Consider the following 5,749-nt stretch of genomic DNA (forward strand, 5'->3'; position numbering starts at 1 on the left):
AGAACTGTACTTAATAATTGTATACACAATTTTGTACCACCTTTCAATGTTTAACATCTGTTCCAATAGATCTCGAAAGTATCACGTCTTCCAGCCTAGGTAGAAGAACCCAAAGCCCTGAAGTACACACAGAGAAACTTCCCAAGGCTCTTACTAAAGTGCAACTTCCAGGTCAGTCGATGCGGGAGGGCCTTAGAGCCTGCATTTTTAACAAACTCTGAGGTCTTGCTTTTGAAGGGAACATTATTTTTTTATTACTTATTATTTTAATTGTTCATTTTTATGTGGTACACAGTGATAATTCCATATAATGTGTAATGAGAAAAGCAGAACAGTTAACGTTTCTGTATTTCCTTAAACAATTTAAAAATGTTTTTGATTAACATGTAATAGTAGTATCTCTTTATGGGTTATAGTGTGACATTTTGTTGTATTTATACAGTATGTGCTGATTGAATTAAGATAATTAACATTTCCATCTCCTTATCATTTTTATTTGGAGCCTTCCAGCTCCTCTCTTCTAGTTATTCATAAAAGTAACCAGGATTTAGAGTCAGACAGAACTTTGTATCTGTTATACTTGGTTTCAGGTGCACGTAACTGATGACTCTGTCACCAGCAATGAAAGATCCTTTTTTCTCACATAGCAGTAAGTCTGGTGATTGGCAGATGGGCTGTGCGTCATTTCCACGTGCCTCAAGGATCTGTGTTTTGCTTTGCCTTCTTTTTTTCTGTAACTCTCTTGTCAGACTCAGTATAGTAGCTGCGCTTGCAGGCATCACACTCCTTTGTCAGGGAGATGAACAGGTTGTGTGCGTCTCCTCCAATCAGGAAACTACAGCTCTTGAGGAGGCCAGACTTTTACATCCCATTGGCCAGTGGACTGCTGCCCCTGGAGTGATGGCACCTGACCACATTTAGTTTTGACAGAGTTTTGTAAAGTTTTGTTTTGTTTTAGCTAAGCACACAAATGATCTCCTACGTATCATAGTTCCACAGCTTTGCAATGGTGTGAGAGGAATAAGCATTGGGTAGAAATCCTACTTTGAATTTTCATCTTTTCCTGGGCTAGCCATACTCAGTCCCATCCTCTCACAATACCTGCTGGATGGTAGCAGCAAGCCACAGAAACACAGAAAGAGCAGAAGCAACCAGTAATCTAAAGTGCACCATACTGCCAGCTTTTCTTCCTTTCCTTTCCCTTCCCTTTCCTTCTCTTTCCTTTCTCTTTCTTTCTAAATTGTGTTTTGTGGATTTCGTCCTGTTGTGTATATAAAATGTCCTCTGAGGGGGTGAAAGGAGGGCAGGGAGAAGGGGAAAAAATGAGAACCAAGACCTGTCATGTAGAGGTCCGAGATCCCAGTAATGAATACTAGAATGTATACCTAGAATGTACCAATAAACTCAATGAGGAAAAATAAATAAATAAAATGTCCTCTTGTATGTGCATGAGATCTTCAAACACTTTATTATAAAACAGATTTTGTATTAGATGATTTTACCCAACTGTGGCTAATAGAAGTGATCTGAATTGAGCGTATAAGGTAGGTTAGGCTAAGCTGTGATGCTTGGTAGGTTAATATTCTGTAGGATATTTTTAGTGAAAAGTAGCTAAACAGTTTCTATTAAATTAATCTTCAACATGGACCCTTAAAAATAACTGAATATATCACAGCAGTCAGAGAGAAAGGATGCCAAGTATTTACTTTAAACATTTCCAGTTTTCCCAAACACCAAATGGTTTAATTCTTTCAACCAGCCCATTAATAAATCTGCTATCCAAAAATGTGGGGCTTAGCTTCGTTCTACTTGATTATTGAGTGTATAGAATGTCTTTCCTTTTTAACCAAAACACTTCAGGGGCGAAAGAGGGGTCAGGGAGTGGAATTTTCACAGGCTAGGATGGGTTCATTATCGGTGTCTGCTCACCTGACTGCTGAAACAGGCCCTACTTCTCACCATGTTTGGTTCTGAAGATTCCCCTGGAAAATCCGCCTCTAGGTGCTGGAGCCTCTCTCTGGATTGATTTTTCTCTCATCTGATGGCAGCAGGGGTCTCTCATTCTATTGGAGAGCAGTTGAATTCAGCTACTTGCCTCCAGGAACTATTCAAAATGTTTCTTTCTCCTCAAGCCTTCCTTAATAATTACTTTAAAACTGATTACAATTACTGGTATTTGCAACAAGGCAAATACTTTAATTTTCATGTCCACTTAAAAAAAAGAGCCTCCTTAAGTAGAATGATGCAATGTTCAGAAAAATCATAAAAACTTAGAAAATAAAATCAAGTCTACCTTTAATAATGTCACACTAAAACATTGTTTAACAGGTCCATCTCAGAATTATTTCATTCTCTGGGTGTAGGACATTCTTATTAATCCCTTTCTGTTGCTAAACAAATGACCAGAAGCTTGATACTTTATAGAGAAAAGAGGTTTCAGGGCCAGGGATTTTTCAGTGGCACCGTACCTGCCTTGCAAGTGTAAGAGGCTGAGTTTGAGCTCTGGTACAAAAAAAAAAAAAAAAAAGAGCTCAGGTTTGGAATAGAAACAGAGTGAGAATGGCCACCTGAAGAAATGTGTGCAGAGGTCCTAACTTTATAATAATATACTCTCTTGATAAATAACTAATTCAATCTAGGAGACCAGCATGAATCCCTTCTGAAGGTACCAACCCCAGTGATCTACTTATCTGGCCTCAGGCCCCAACTTTTAAATACTCCATCTCAGTATCTCCAGGTGAGGACCAGGCCCACACTACAGGAGCCTTTGGGGGACAAACCACATACAGACTATGGCAAAATTGTGCTACTGTTTTATTCTGCCTCTTATTATTAATTAAAGACTCAGACTCCATGTAGATAACTATCAGCTTGTAGATTTGTGCACCAGGGAAATATAAATTATCTCAAGTAAAAAAGACAACTCTGAATGCTATGATTTCATTACCAAAGCACATTAATTGCTTTTCTAACTCAGTAATAATATTCTTTCTCTTTTTTTTTAAAGTGACTTCACTGATAATATTTAAGCCCTTGTTTCTCAAACACTCTTAAAACCAGCTTTGCTTTCTTACTGGATCCCTCATTAATTGAATTAAATGCAATTTAATATGTACTCTTTCTATATTGAGATGAGAGGCATATTTTAGCTTGTTGAAAGTTAATGGGTTATCTACATCATAAAGCAGCCTATCTGGTTTATGTTATGAATTTGATTTTTTTTATACCAACTTCTTTCTTTATCAAAAATGTGAATATCCAAATTTCTTAGCCTGACAGTAAAGCTTCCTCTTATTCTGGTCCCAGATATCTCTCCTGTTCTGTGAAGTCTTCCCAATCTCCTTTTCCCACTCTACTCCCTCCTCAGGCAGGGTCAATATATCCCCTCGTCTTTTATGCTCAGCCTCCAAACATATATTCGTTGATGAATTAAACTGCTTTCTTCTCCTTCTGGTTGGCATGTAACCTGGAGGTTAATTCAATAACATTCCATTTCCTGTCCCCAGTGATTGCTTCATGGAGGATCACATGACCCATGCTGGCTCAACTAGTATGGTTCTCATGATATTTATGGGAATGGTGTGACAAAAATCACTCTTCCCTTCCCAGTGGATGTGCACAAAGAACTACAGCCCTGGCATCTGTGGCAGCCAGCTTTGGGTGTTGAGAGGAAACAATCTCAGAATGAAGCCAACAGTCTGAGAACTGGAAAGAGATTGACAACTTGATAATGTGGCTTCATTTGTACATCAGATCTGGTGACAGAACTGCTTCTAGACCTTTCAGGTCAGTAAGCCAGGAGAGCTCTTTGATCATATAAACCTATTTCAATCAGGTTTCCTATGACTTCCAGCCAGAAGTTTCTTTGATGAGATATATACCTCATTGCTCATTTGTGTATCCATCAATGTTTCCCAAGTAATTTTGTATCTGCCTAAGTTCTACCCAAAGAGATGTATCTTTGGGTTCCCAGCACTTGCTCAGTTCTGGCTCAGTCAGTATTCAATAAATGTTTCCAGAATTAGCTATTGGAACATTTGTGGGGGGCACTATCCTCGATATTTTTATAAGTAATAAAATAAAAAAACACTTTCCCCACCTTTTGGTAGACCCCAGTGCCTCCCAAATTCCAAGGCTTGATTACCTTGTCTGGCATCTCTCTCCTTTCACCTGGAGCCACCTGGGTCTCTTCTTGATAACCCTACCTGTGTCAGCTCCTGCCCATTTCCTCTGGAAAGTTTCCAAGAGGATTTGCCCAGGAAGTCAGCCAGGCTGGCAAATTGTGGCTTTAATAGAGTCCTACATGAATCCACCTACATCCTGTGTAAACAAGATGAACTTAAGTCAATAGCAACTTCATATTTCAAAAATGATCCTGGAAACTCAGAGTGCTCTACTCTAAACTTTATGAGTTTCACTCACTGAGCCACTTCACCTCAGGACCAGGCTTGGAAATCACCTGGGAAACTGATTTTGTTGACAGATTCAGAGGGCCCAAGAATGAATCTCTTTTCAAAAACCAGCACAAATGCTGAGAAGCTTTGAAATCCCAACCAACACTCATAAAGTCATCATGTGGCAAGTGGACTCATCCTTTCTGAACAACTGCTTGGTAACAGTCACGTCAGTTTTGTAGACCACACTTCTTGTATGGCTCCTGTGTAGAGAACAAGAACTCAAAACACCCGAGGGAGGATCAAGCCTGGAGAATGAGTGCTCACGTATTTTCATGCATTGGCAGTAGGAGGGGGGAAAAAAAACCCTTACTTTAAATTGGAGTAGAGAGTAGTCAGGTATATTTTAATAGTTTAAAACTGGATTCGGTAAGCTATGCACCAAAAGAGGAAATGTTTCTGCTTCAGTTTTTAAATCAAATTGGTATTGAGTCTAAAAATATCGAATAACATCAAGGTGGGCTGTGCCAATCCTGTATGTCAGAGAGTTTCCCAGAACCCATTTCAACCAGGACAAATTGTGCTAATAATATATGTATGATTTACTACTACTCCTTCTTAAAAGTGATGTGAAATAGCCAGTATCAACCTCATTTTTACACTGCAGCCAGAAGCTCTTTCCTACCCACCACCTGGGTAACTCAGGGGTATGGTGTTGCATTTAAACATGAAACACCCTCAGTCCCTGTATTTCTTTTTCTCCATCTTGATTCATGAAACACCCTGAGGTAAAAATAACAAGTAGGTGTGTGAGGCAGACACCCATACAAAAAAGTAGAATTTATGATTTGTGTCTTACAGATTTGATAATGGGTTTGCTAACACTTCTTTCTTTCACTGACTTGTGGCTTGATGCTGTCACCAGAATGTAACGTTAGACTCATGGTGTTCCCGTTTGAGGCATGGTTATGGCGAAACAGCAGATAGATACCCACAAGTAACTCTTAACAACAATGACCTCCCCCGCGGGATCCCTCTGGACTTTAATTTTGAAAAGTGAGCCTGAAATATTTCACATCTTTGCAGCATATAACTATGTCCATATTCAATGAGTGTTTTATGTTCCCAAATTGAATATTTTTGATAGCAGCTTGTTTTTCTTGGTTACAAAACCTAAGCCCATGTACAAAATTAGGAACGTGTTTAGATGCTTCTTTTGAAAGAAGGTTTTAGTTTTTTTAAAAACTGGGCTTAAAACAATAAAATCAATGCAATATTTGAACTCTGTTTCAAAAACTTAAAAGTGCAGCAATATTTTTATTTTCCTATGAAATAGTGTGATTCTAATTCCAAAT

The sequence above is a fragment of the Fukomys damarensis genome, unplaced genomic scaffold, assembly GCF_012274545.1.
Source record: "Fukomys damarensis isolate Sample0158 unplaced genomic scaffold, DMR_v1.0_HiC HiC_scaffold_27, whole genome shotgun sequence".
Taxonomy (NCBI): domain Eukaryota; kingdom Metazoa; phylum Chordata; class Mammalia; order Rodentia; family Bathyergidae; genus Fukomys; species Fukomys damarensis.